This window comes from Odontesthes bonariensis, chromosome 19, assembly GCF_027942865.1.
Source record: "Odontesthes bonariensis isolate fOdoBon6 chromosome 19, fOdoBon6.hap1, whole genome shotgun sequence".
Lineage (NCBI taxonomy): Eukaryota > Metazoa > Chordata > Actinopteri > Atheriniformes > Atherinopsidae > Odontesthes > Odontesthes bonariensis.
The window spans coordinates 20,154,655-20,167,246 of record NC_134524.1 but is presented as its reverse complement, the minus strand read 5'-3'; the positions used below and the strand labels follow the sequence as shown (position 1 = coordinate 20,167,246).

General features: G+C 41.3%; 2 protein-coding genes across 4 annotated transcripts in view; one reads left to right on the top strand and one right to left on the bottom strand.

Moving 5' to 3' along the window:
* The window catches only part of LOC142368394 (uncharacterized), a 146,255-nt gene that overhangs the window by 47,695 nt on the left and 85,968 nt on the right, over positions 1–12,592 (top strand). The window lies entirely within an intron of this gene.
* Positions 1–12,592, bottom strand: part of ndrg2 (NDRG family member 2) — a 41,180-nt gene that overhangs the window by 23,857 nt on the left and 4,731 nt on the right. The window contains exon 1 of one of the 3 annotated variants that reach the window (XM_075451880.1): positions 8,477–8,628. The exons of the other annotated variants lie outside the window; for them this stretch is intronic. The gene's annotated coding sequence lies outside the window, so the exon portion shown is untranslated. Of the gene's footprint in view, positions 1–8,476; positions 8,629–12,592 lie in introns of those variants that run through there. 3 annotated transcript variants of the gene reach the window in all.

Here is a 12,592-nt window from a genome sequence, read left to right as displayed (position 1 = left end):
CATCTGATTCACAGCCCTCTGATTTTTTTTTAATGTAAACCATAATGGCAAGATTGAGAATTGATTTTTTTATGCAAGTCACTCAAGTTTCTGGTGACTTCAACATTATCCCAGGCCCAAGCAGACATTGCCACAGAAAGATGTTTTATGTGTGTTATGTGTTTCTGAAATTTCAGGATCTGTAAGTTGATGAGTTTGGGTGCATTTTGTATAAAATATCAACTGATGAAGTTTTGAAAGTGCACACTGCAAAGATAAGTGTGAAAAGTGTGAACAATAAAAGTGGAAATGTACAATTTTTGAAAAATGTAGGCGGATGACTACTTAGCATTAGCAACAAGCATTTATTAGCTCTGCACAGTTCCCACAAAAATAAAACACCAGCAGTCAAAAGTAGCTAGCGAAAATAATGCATTTCGCCAAACACAGACTTTTGTGCAAGTTAGCACCAGAACTGATATAGTTCATCATAAACAAACTCAAAATAAGGCTCAAAGTGCTAAAAACCGGAATATGCCTTTAACAATAACATACCTTGTAAATGTATTACCACAGATTCTATAATAGGACAGATACGCCACTCACGGTGCATTTCCGGTTTCCAACGAGGCGATTTTGGTTGCAGTTCCACCCTCTTTCCACGTGGGGCGCCCAATTTTGGAGACCAGAATGAATGGAGTCCTATGGAGCTATACGCCCTTTCGTGCCCTTATCTCAAGATATAATTTTTTCTCTAGTAATTCGAATGTTGTTTTCGAAAGAGGGTGTTTAGAAAATACCCATGGCTGAGTTTTAGCTTTTTAGAGCCACTCATTTGCTTAAAAAAAGGATTTGAAGTGTATATGACGTCATACATAGCTGGTCGACCAGCTGTCATTAGCACAATGCTAGCGCGTTGTGGACAACAAGAAGCCAACCTGTAAGAAATCAAAGGGATATATGTACTCGTTCAGTAGATTTTTGACTTGAAACCCATGTTGAGCTCTCAGAAACTACATTCAAATCTGAGCGCTCTTGAGGAGACTTAGGTGAAACTGACCATTTGTAGCATCTAGCCCCATTGGGCCCCATTCATTCTGGTCTCCACCGACGCCCCCAGTGGAATTCTGGTGGAACTGCAGCCAAAAAGCCGGTACAATGGGGCTTAATACAGAGTGGCAAGGCTGTTCGTTATAATGGCTGTGGTATTACTCTCATCCATCAGACTTTCTCAAGCTGTCCCGCTGTGTCTCTTCTTCTGCTGCTGACTCTGGATGCAGCGCAGAGGGTTCAGTGGCGCTCATTAGCGCCGACTAGCGGCGGGGAGGAGTATTCGCGGCTCAAGGTCGCATTATTATTTTTTGCCGTGTGAAATGTGATGTGTGGCGTGTGTGCGTGTGAAAACAGGCAAAAGAGTGTGTCACACGGTGAAACCGTGAGAGTTGGCAGCTCTGCTGGAGGTATGACTTAAGCATGTAACATCAGCACTATCAACATCATTAAGGCTAGCTTTAGAGGCTAACGTAGATAAAGCACAGTAATAATGCAAGCGGAACATTTGAATATTATGAAATAATTAGCGAAAATATATGAGCTGACACTCAAGTCGATGCTAAGCTTCCAAGAAATAACTCTTGGAAGGATTGGCACTTAATTTACCCAGTTGGATTTAGCTAGCCTAGCTATCTAGCTTCCATTTTTCAAAGGGAGGTTAACACTAAAATAATTTTGGCTAGCTAAAAAATAAGTGTTTGCCGCCATGGTAAACAGCTAATTGTAGCTGCCTTTGAATTAGCATTTTTCATCTTTCACTCATCCTGTAGTTTAAATTTTGTATCACTAAGTTTTTTCTGACAAAAAAAACATGATAGTTGACTTTGGGACACATTTGGAAGCTTATCTGAGCATTAAAATTTCATAGATAACTTATTATGGACGCTTTATTTAATCTTATGGCAAGCACAAAAGCAATCAATTGTTGCTAAAAGCATGTATTAATTTCTTAATTAATTTCTTTCTGCCTCGTTCTTGCTGTCTCTGTATGAAATTAAGTATGTGTTTCTTAGGCTTTGTAGGCTTTTGTAGAGTTTGCTCTCTGCATATTGTAACTGTGAGCATGAATCAGGGTGAAGCATGACGCCAACCAGTAATTACCTTGGATAAAGACAAGACCGCACAAAAGGTTAATTTTGTTCCGTTCAGAGCAGTCAGCGTTTATTCAGCTATAAATAAAAAAAATAAAGAAAACTATATGAAAGACATTCAGATAGCTGAATCGGATGTTTTGATCTGGGTCATGGGCCTGCAGTTGAGCACATGGTCACAGACCGATGCGATCACACAGACACACACAAACACACTAATTAACCTTCAAACTGGGTCAAATTGATAGAGTGGAGCTACTGGCTAATAGTTGAAAGAGCTAAACAGCTTAGTGATGGTGCAGCCAAACAAATAGGAGCTTCCCTGCTCCAGAAAACACGAGTTTATCTGTAATCTAATTCAAATGGTAGAGTAGTGTTTCTACTGCTTCTATATTTGCCACTGCCATAACTTTGTATCTTATAAATATGAAAATATCACTTATCTGTACTTTTAAAACTAAACAACAACCAAGAGGCTGACTGTGTCGTATCAAGTCTCATATTTCTAGCTTTGACCTCACAGCCAATGTGTTGCAGCTCCTCAAGAGCTCACTCAAAGCTATTTATTCCTGATGCTACATGTTTTGTTCTTGTTTGTTTGTCTGACATAAAAAAAAAAAAAAAGTATTCAATTTTTTAAAAAAAACTCTCATAGGTGGTATTTTTAGTCCTAACTAGAGCTGGTCGATTTTTTCGGTTTAAATATTAAACCGCAATTTTATTTTCCTACGGTTTTTGAAATGGCTGAATCGAAAAAAAATTGCGATTTAAAAACATTTCTAGACTCCACAGATTTGTTTTGCTTTAAGGGACTCCGTAGTAGCTTACTCTCTCACATTCCAGAACGCGTGCAAAACTCTCCACTTTGCCCAATACGATCACATTCCCCGCGGCACCGACAGACGTAGCCTGTCTTTATTTTTCTTTAACCTTGGCAGCAGCATTTTCAACAGCCATTCCTTATGACAATAAAGGGTCCCGGTGGCAGGCAGGAATACGTATTCCCAGAAAATATGTATTTAAATTTTGCCATGGTCTGGTTTGTTTAGAGAAAAACAGAAAAAAAAAACAGAAAAAAAAAAAAAAATCTAGGTTTAAATCGAACATGGTCCATCAGTTCGAAAAAAAAAAAAGAAAATCGGTATTTTATTTTTAGGCCAAATCGCCCAGCCCTAGTCCCAACATGGCCCAAAACCACACGTCTATAATGGCATGGGCACAGAGCCAAAAGTAAGTGGACACCAAAACAAATTCATTCCACCCAAAACCACACACAGTAATATGGTGCTTTACCATTCCCCAAAGTGCTTGGAGGGCTTTCCAAAAGAGTTTGGAAGCAGACTGAAGATAGTTGTAACCCCTGGAGCACAAGTGCAGTTGGATGATGTTTGGCAAACATTGAGGGTGGTTTCAGGTGGTTATCGGCTGATGCTGCTGCCTCCTAGAATTTACAATGAACAGTCTGAGCTCAATTCAATACAAATGCGACAGTCTCGAGCAACAAAAACATCCCACTGTTTGAGTCAAAGTTTTGTTGCAAGGCAGAGACTTTTAATTCGAATGAACTTTGGCCATACTGCGCCGCAACCTTTGGTCCCAATCGTTCCTCTACTTTGACGTTTAGTCTCTCTACAGTGTTCACATATGCGCTAAAGGCATCTGTGCATCAGCCACCATCAAAGTCACATGATGTGCATTATGAGTCACACAAAGTTAGCCCCCGGCGACTGCCTCATGAGCCATCACTGGTCTGTCCTAATATCCTTTGTTTATGGTCCCTCCGTCTCTGTAATAGCCGTCATGGGAGGAAGATGGCTTCCTGCTTCATGAAAACGCAATTAGAGCAGTTACCTCATTACCGCAAATGTTGAGCAGGGTCGCCGTGCACGGTGCCGGACACCAAACCACGTCAGTCAGCGTTATGGACTCAGATATGAAATTTTAATGAGGGACTTACAATCTTTGTGGTTGACGGTGCAGACAAATGAAGTTTGTGTAAGTGAATAATAGATTGGCTGTCCAGACTCAAAGGCTGAACGCACACTGTATATCCCCTAATTCATTGCTACGGTGTCTGTCTGTCTGTCTCGGAGCAGCTAGTAGATAAAGATGAAGTGATGAGGCCTGAATGATTAGATGAAGTTACACCAGTTAGAGTATTCTGTAAACAGGAGTAGAAGTCAGCAAATGTCTCCTCTCACTCTGGTTATCAATATGTGCTATTCTTATCATTCTAATATATCCTTTTTTTGATTTTTTATTATTGTGATGACAGCAGCCTCGCTGTGATCCAACACAGGACACAGGAAATGTCATTAATGTGCTTGAGCAAGCGTTCTGAGCTCTACTCATCCTGATTAGGAATGAATTGTTAAGTGTTGTGATTAATCTCTGATTCAACCGGTGTGTATCTGCTGAAAGTGGTGCTGGAAGTTCTCATTTTTCTAAAATGCAGTCAGTTAAAGATCTGACTGGCTGCCTTCTTAATTCTGTATGTAACAGATTTCTGTCAAACTATACTATATGGCGCTCTAAACAGTGTGATATAAGGACTGCAGCTACAGATTATCCTTCTTTTGTGATTGTTCTTAATAATTAAATGACAGAGGATAGTATGAAACTACCAATAACAATGCTTTTTCCACCCCTGGATCATCAGTTTAAAATTCATACTTTTCTATCCTTTCTGGCACAGTATTTCTGTTAAGCATCCTGCTTTTCAGAAACCTCGATATGCATTCCAGAGCACCGCAATGAAACTCTTTGAATCCTTTTTTGTCATCACTAGTTAATGAAATCGAAAATACTTTCAAACACCGCTTATCGGAAATTCTGTCAGATTATTTGCTGCTATGATTTTCTCCTCAGGGTGGCTTTGCTCACTTGTTTCCTCCATTTCCGTTCACTAATTTGAGCAATATGCAGAATCTCAACCAAAAAACAACAAAGTGGAAACAAAAGGACAGTGACGAGCGCAACAAAAGGGATGCCCTGGATATCCCAATTTGCTTTGTCCCTCACAACATATAGTTCAGTGAGAAAATATCTCTCCTCTTCTGTTGTTATCACTCATGATTATACCTTTAAATGGCTGAAAACTGACAGGAAATCAATACTAAGCACACATGCACCACAACAGTCATGTTCAGGTAGCTGTCCTGCTTTTATTATATACCTACCCATTAGTGCCCGAAAGCTATATCTTCAGAAGCCCTATCTCTTGTTGCTAGGAGATTTGTGACACAGCTGCACACCATCTACGCAGTATGGATACACCTCACATGGATATCGTACGTGTTTGTACTGTACTGTACTGTTCTTTTTTTTTTTCTTTTTGCCCTGTTCAACTCTCCTTCTGCCCGAGGATCTATTGACAAAGACGTCCTGGTTATGTAACACGCGCACACATTGAGAAGCATCACAACTGACGGGCCGGATGCGCATGTGGACACGATCAGGTTGTAAAATCTGCACCACGGATTTCAGTGAGGAAACAAAAAAAAAAGAAGATGCATCTCCACATGCTTGACTCCACACATCCAACCTGAGAAATATGAATGGAGTTTGCGCAGAGTGTTTGGCTATAAATAGGATGTTGTGAAGGCCTGTTTGGACTTGTGGGAACAGACGAGGCATTGTGTTGCCTGGCCTATCTGTAACTGGCCTAAAGCCATCAGCCAGAGGGCTGATCTGTTCCCCCCGACAAACATACACACACACACACACACACCAGCCTGAATGCTTCCATACGAAGGCTGCTGTGATCTCATACACCTACACAGCAGAAAATCCATACGCTCTGACCCAGATGCTGAGACTCTCATGCTTACGCACACCTACGCGGGCTATAAAAATACAGAAAATCCAAATTCCTACACAGACTCATATGGCCTAGACACAACCATTGGCCAAAGCTGATGAAAATTCAGATGAGGAACACGCACAAATGTTACTCATATGGCCAGAAATTATTCAGACTAGACCAATCTCAAACACCTACGCACCGAGCGTCGTTCCATGCTGTCTCATCATCAGCTAATATGCTCTCCTGCTCTCTTCAGACAGTAAAAATACAACTGAGCTCATATCATAAAACCCACACGAGTGTACACTGCAAACAGAGATACGATGAGCCAAATCAAAGCAAGCGGCCTGGCCTCCGAAGCAACGCTAGCGTTTACACGCTCGAGTGCCTTTCTATCCCCCCCGTGTTTTTAATGTTTTAACAGAACGAGAACGTAGCTATTTCTAGGAATGGTGGAGGAGTATTTGCAGCATTTTCTGGGCTATGATGTCAAATTAACTGACAAAGTTCTCCAACCTGGAGGCTGTGACCTGCTCTGGTGGTAAGCTATTAACAAAACCGTGTGAAATCCTCTCACGAGGACAGAGACGCAGGTCTGAGTGGGAAAAAACATTTCAGCTGGGTTCGTCTTCCGTCCAAACGATTCTTTTTCTCTTCTTTTTTTTTTGTAGGCCGCGAGCCTACATCTAAATGTTTGTTTTGCACTTTTTGGCGCTTTCTCCTGTCATGCTGGCCAGGTTTTAACACACCGAGCTAACAGAAGAGTCTGTGTTTCTGTTGGTGTCGGCAGCCAGGAGTGCAAAACTAGACAGTCTCATTAATAGTACAGAAGCTGTACTCAGACGAGCTGTGGGGCATGTAAATAAACGAAGGGAGGGGTTCTTCTTTACATTTGCACTCAACACTTGAATTAATTTTCTCCAAATTAGGTTTCTTTTACAGAGGCTTTAATTCAAGTTATTTGGAGCACCATCTCACAGTTAGCTCTTTCATTTAATTATCCAATAATCTGTGTAATAAAACATTCGGTCCTAAAATATCAGAAAAAGTTCAGTCGCACAAATATTCAAAGCAGCACACTGGAAAAAATGCCCCTCCAAAAATAAGTAAGAAAAACAACAAATACAATACGGTTTTGCTTGAAGTAAGCAAAAAAAAAATCTGCCAATGGAACTAGTAAAAATCGGCTTGTCAAGATTTCTTGAAATAAGATGTGATATTTGGGACTTTTGAGATAAAAGTGATCTTGAAATTAGCTGAAAAACCTCTTCAAATGTCAAAAAAGCTTGTTTCTAGGGCTGGGCGGTATGGCCTAAAATGTATGCCCCGGTAAAATTTGAGCCACTGACAGTATACGGTATATATCGCGGTATGGTACTTTTGTATATAAATTACAACAGAACAGTTTCTCAGTGGTTACCATAGCACCAAATAAACACTTTCAATCAGGATGTTTGCAGCAATATTAAATTAAATGTATTGTGCAAAACAGAAAACACAGGAAATATAAAAAAATATATACGTTATATTTATATTTAAAAAATAAGAAAAGGTACATTTCCTCGAATAAACTCTGTGAGAGAAAAGCCGCTGCCTCTTGAATAACGTAACTTTCATAGGCGCCTTCCACTTATTCAACATGCTCAAATATGCGTCATGTTTCAGACACCACATTTGTGCATGTTAAGCTAACTGCTTGTTAATACGATAAGTGTTTTATTACTTTGCATGTCTTCCAAAAGAGAAAAATCAGGATTTTGAGGATGTTACCGTTACACACCAGCTGAGACGCAGGGTAGCAAAACATTATGGGCGTCAAAAAAGGAACTTAGAAAATTGGCTCGGCGTGTGCGCAAAACCACAAAGTAGCAATTCTCGACAAGTAGGAGAAATCGACAGAACACCGGCTTTGACGCGTTTCATATTCCGGAGCATGGTTAGCCCGCAGGTGGTAAAACAAATTACTCGTGTTACCTTGTCTTGCGATTACTGTCGCACGGCATATCCAAGCGGATGTTCAAAACTTTGCATTACTGCCATCTACAGGACTCATGAGCTATTGCGGTATAAGGTATGGCAAAAAAAATCTCTACCGTTGGTGAAAAATACCGCATAAGGTATAATACCGTGCATACCGCCCACCCCTACTTGTTTCATATGAAATCCGACTCAAAACAATTTGTTTTCAAGACTTTTTCATTTAACAAGATATTCCAGATGTATTGTCTTCAAACAATTCCCTATATCATGCTGAAATAGTACTTGTTAGGCAGTTGTGTCTTATATTAAGTGTAATAATGAGATATTTTGACTAGAAATGAGACAAATATACCTGGTAAGACTTTGATTTTTTCCAGTGCAATCCTGAACTTTCTCGGCTACGTCGCAACAAGCAGAGAATAAAAAAAAAAAAAGGAAAAGAAATCCAAGATGTGAAGCCAAATCTGTGAGCACACAGGATGTGTTTTAAACTTTTGAGCTTTCAGCGCCTCTTTTGACAAAGCTCTCAGAAAAACAGTTTATTAAGATGGCAGATAACTTGACTCACGTAACAACGCCGGTCAGGTAGGGACGTGAAGTTAAACCGCAACATCATATCTGAAGAGGCAACATCGCCCACACAGATGCACATCAGCTCTGTGGCACCTTCACCACAGAGCCACCGTCAAACACTGAAACACAGTCCACTCACCCCAACAATACTTCACATTTAATCGGAGCTTAGCTACACTGAAATGTCTCACAACAGCTGGCATGCGACGCACTTCCCTAGACGTGGTGTCAGTGTCGTCAGCGCCTCGACGTGAGAACAAAGACTATTTCTGAGCAGACAAGACGACAACAGCAGTCACTCTCCTGATATTCGGGAATCTGAATCCACCTCTGAAGCAACAGGAGTCCAATTATAGCTGTTTACTGGCCTGCTTTGCCACAGATCAACACATTCATCTATCTTTCTGTTCGCAGTACTCATGCTATTCTGAGTATTAGTATTCTGAGTATGCTATTCTTAGTGTATGCTATTCTGACTATTTCTGAGCAGACAAGATGACAACAGCAGTCACTCTCCTGATATTCTGGGATTAGCCTGGCGACGCCATCCTACGTACTTCCGCCCAAAGATTTTGGCTCCGCACATAGTCTGGCCAAATCCCCCTACCTCGGTTCGCTCAGTGTTTTGCCAATCAGCAAACAGTTGCGAGTGGTGACGCAGAACTCACGCGCGGAGTACATTGTAATCCATATAATTGTAGTTCAACCGCAGCGGAAATAAACATGGCGACGGAAGGAGAGCATTACACAATTAAAACAAGAGCAAGAGGATTGCCTCGTCAATTTTGTTAGTGGCAAGGATGTAGTAGCTCTCCTTCCAACTGGCTTTGGGAAAAGTTTGATTTATCAAATGGTACCGGTATAATGAAAGAGGATGTGGGAAGCGTGATTCGCGAACTAGAGCCTTGCGAGAGTAAGCATGAACCTCGGCGCATAACCTACGTCCTTTCTAAACATTACTGATTGGTTAAGGGAACTCCAAAGAATTTAAGTTGCTGAGTAAGGTCCCTCCCTACATGGAAACGGATTCCTCTTGGGTTTTCCCAGACTGTTTGACGGAGTCAACAGTGGCCTTTCGCCCAGGCTATTCTGGGATCTGAATCCACCTCTGAAGCAACAGGAGTCCAATTACAGCTGTTTACTGGTCTGCTTTGCCACAGATCAACACATTCATCTATCTTTCTGTTCGCAGTACTTAGTGTATGATATTCCGAGTATTAGTATTCTGAGTATGCTATTCTTAGTGTATGCTATTCTGACTATTTCTGAGCAGACAAGACGACAACAGCAGTCACTCTCCTGATATTCTGGGATCTGAATCCACCTCTGAAGCAACAGGAGTCCAATTATAGCTGTTTACTGGCCAGCTTTGCCACAACACATTCATCTATATTTCTGTTCGCAGTACTTAGTGTATGCTATTCCACAGAAGGAAAATGCTCCTTCTTGGGGCAGTTTCAGTTCAAGTTGATGGAATGTGCAGAATGTTTGGACAGTTTATCACTCGTGCAAATGTATTCTGCTTTCTACTTTACAATAAAGCGCTATTCTCTAGCATTGTTTTAGGTGTCAGTTTAATACTCTCATGCCAGATATAAATCCAGCTTTGTTCTTTCCTTGGGATCAGAAATAAGCCGTGATTTGAGATCCAGTCTCCTGCTACTGTACTATTGTTGCCTCTCTGACAGTTCAAGCATATCATCCCTTCCTGCAGTCAATATTGATGGATTAGCAAACACTGTGGGAGTAAATGTTAATATTGGAAGAGTCAACAGACAAGGTGAAAGTCTGAATGTGCTCGAGTAAGTTTCCATCAACAGCTGAGGAAGTACATTTGTTCTTCGGCAAATATGTAACTGCAATATTTAGTGCCCACTTTCACAAAACTGATAAAAGGTTCTCCACTTTCTTATCATCTCCATTTTCTTTTTTTTGCTTTTCCGTCACATTTTGCCTTAAACTGATAACGTGTTAAATAAAGCTATATGATACACCTGTCATCAGTTGACTCTGCCTGGAGTGCAAAAGGTCAGATTGTCCCTAATAATCCAAATGAACACTGGCAGAGTCAAATGATGGCACAGCCAGTCAACAATGAGGTCAGTAGCCACCAGTGTTGTGCGTGAACGAGTTCAAAAGAACGCGTTCATTGAACACGCTCATTTTTTCGCGAACGTTGAACTGAACGCAACACGTTTTTTAATAAAGAACTTGAACGTGAATGAGTTCACATTATGTGTCATGAACGGCAGACATCACTGTAAATGAACGTTGGAATTTGTTTTCCATTGAAAACTGAGTGACATCTGTTTTCTCTTTTGAAACGCAACAAGAGAAATTCCTCCCTCCTGTATTCTCGCTGGTGCCGCTTAGAGAGAGAGAGAGAGAGCAATGACGAGAGTGAGTGAAAGGCAGCGCTGCAATTAAAAAAAAAAGGCTAGTGGAAGTGATGGCACGGAGACAGACACCGATTCTCCTTATGAACATTTAAAACAATTTTACACTCTTGCAAACCAAGACCCCGACGGCAAAAATCTTACTTTTCTGTGTAAGATATGTCCACCTGCGCAACAAAAACAAGTTAGGACATCAACAACGTCCTTCTCGAATTTGAAACGGCAGATTGAGTTAAAACATCCCATCCAGTGTGAATGCATATATGCACGCCCTCGAGGGTCATAAGGGAAGAAAGGGAAAAAAGACCCCCTGCCAACCCCAAACGCAAATGACACAGCCAACTGGTCTACCTTGTCTGTACTGCTGCAAGTTTCATCACCTGGTAAGAAACCCACAATTGCAGTGCCATGAGCAAATGTCTACAATGAGCAGTTTCAAAGAACATATAGTGATTTCTAGCTCGTAGTGTGAAAAAAAGTATTTATTTGAATATCTCACGAAAAAAGTAAAATGAACTGAACTTTGAACTAGTTCAGAATTAAAATGGTGAACTTTGAATGTGAACTGTTCACTTTGAGCATGTATGAACTGAACTTGAACTAGTTCAGAAAAGCTGTGAACTGGCACAACACTGGTAGCCACCAACAAGTCCAATGGTGGAGCTGCTTAACAACAAAGAGAACAAACTTCTTTGTGTGGAAAACAAGTACGAGCAACAGTCATTTTGTTGTTACAGTATACGTGTCTGCGCTGAGCTTGAGTTCTCAGTGGCTTTACAAATGTGTGCCATCTCCTTCAAAGGAAACTGTGCCAAGCTGCTCCCATCCGCCACAATTGAACAATGTCAACAAGTTTATCTCCTTGGATTACTGGACTGGCCAGAGCACAAACACTCAGGGAACACTCTGAGGCATCAGGGCGAATGGCAACTGTACCAGCTAAAGAGTTTATTTTTGGCCCTGACAGATGCGTACGACAAGGCTCCAGAAAAACTTTACAAATCCCCCACTGTGACCCATCCACAGTCCAGCGCATTGGAAGCAAAACGGTCCTCAGTCACCTTTTTCTGCTCACACCGTTGATGGAAAGAAACCGGGCAATAAAGTGAAGTCAGTTAACTTCTGCAGTGTAAAAGTCAACAAGCAGCAAACCCTCAAATGTACCAGAGAGAGCAAATGTTCAGCATTTTCACTGAAACGGCTCACTCGTTGTCAAAGTCACGTTTACTTTTAGTGCCGAGTGAATTGATCAAATCGTGCTTGATAAACTAATATATGCTTTTCTTTTCTTTAAGCCGTTTTCAGACAAAGAGCAAAAGAGCATGTAACAGCATCTCTTAAAGTCGCAGCATTGGGGTGGTCAGTGGCGTAGTGGGTTAAGCAGCCGCCCCATGTATAGAGGCTATAGTCCTCGCTGCAGCTGGCCCCGGTTCGAGTCCTGCACCGAATGGCCCTTTGCTGCGTGTCTGCCCCCTGCTTCCTGTCTCTCTCCAACTGTCCTAACATTTAAACCATACAAAAGCCCAAAAAAATATTTTAAAAAAAAAGTCGCAGCGTTCTTTCATCCAAATATTGGTCAAAATCTTGCAGCAGCAGCAGCAGCATCCCCCCCCCCGAAACCAGTACGCTACGTCACCGCCTATATCACCCACAGGAAAGACCACCACGGTCAACATCAGTGTCGCAGGGAGCCAAGGTTGAATGCAGTATTTGCC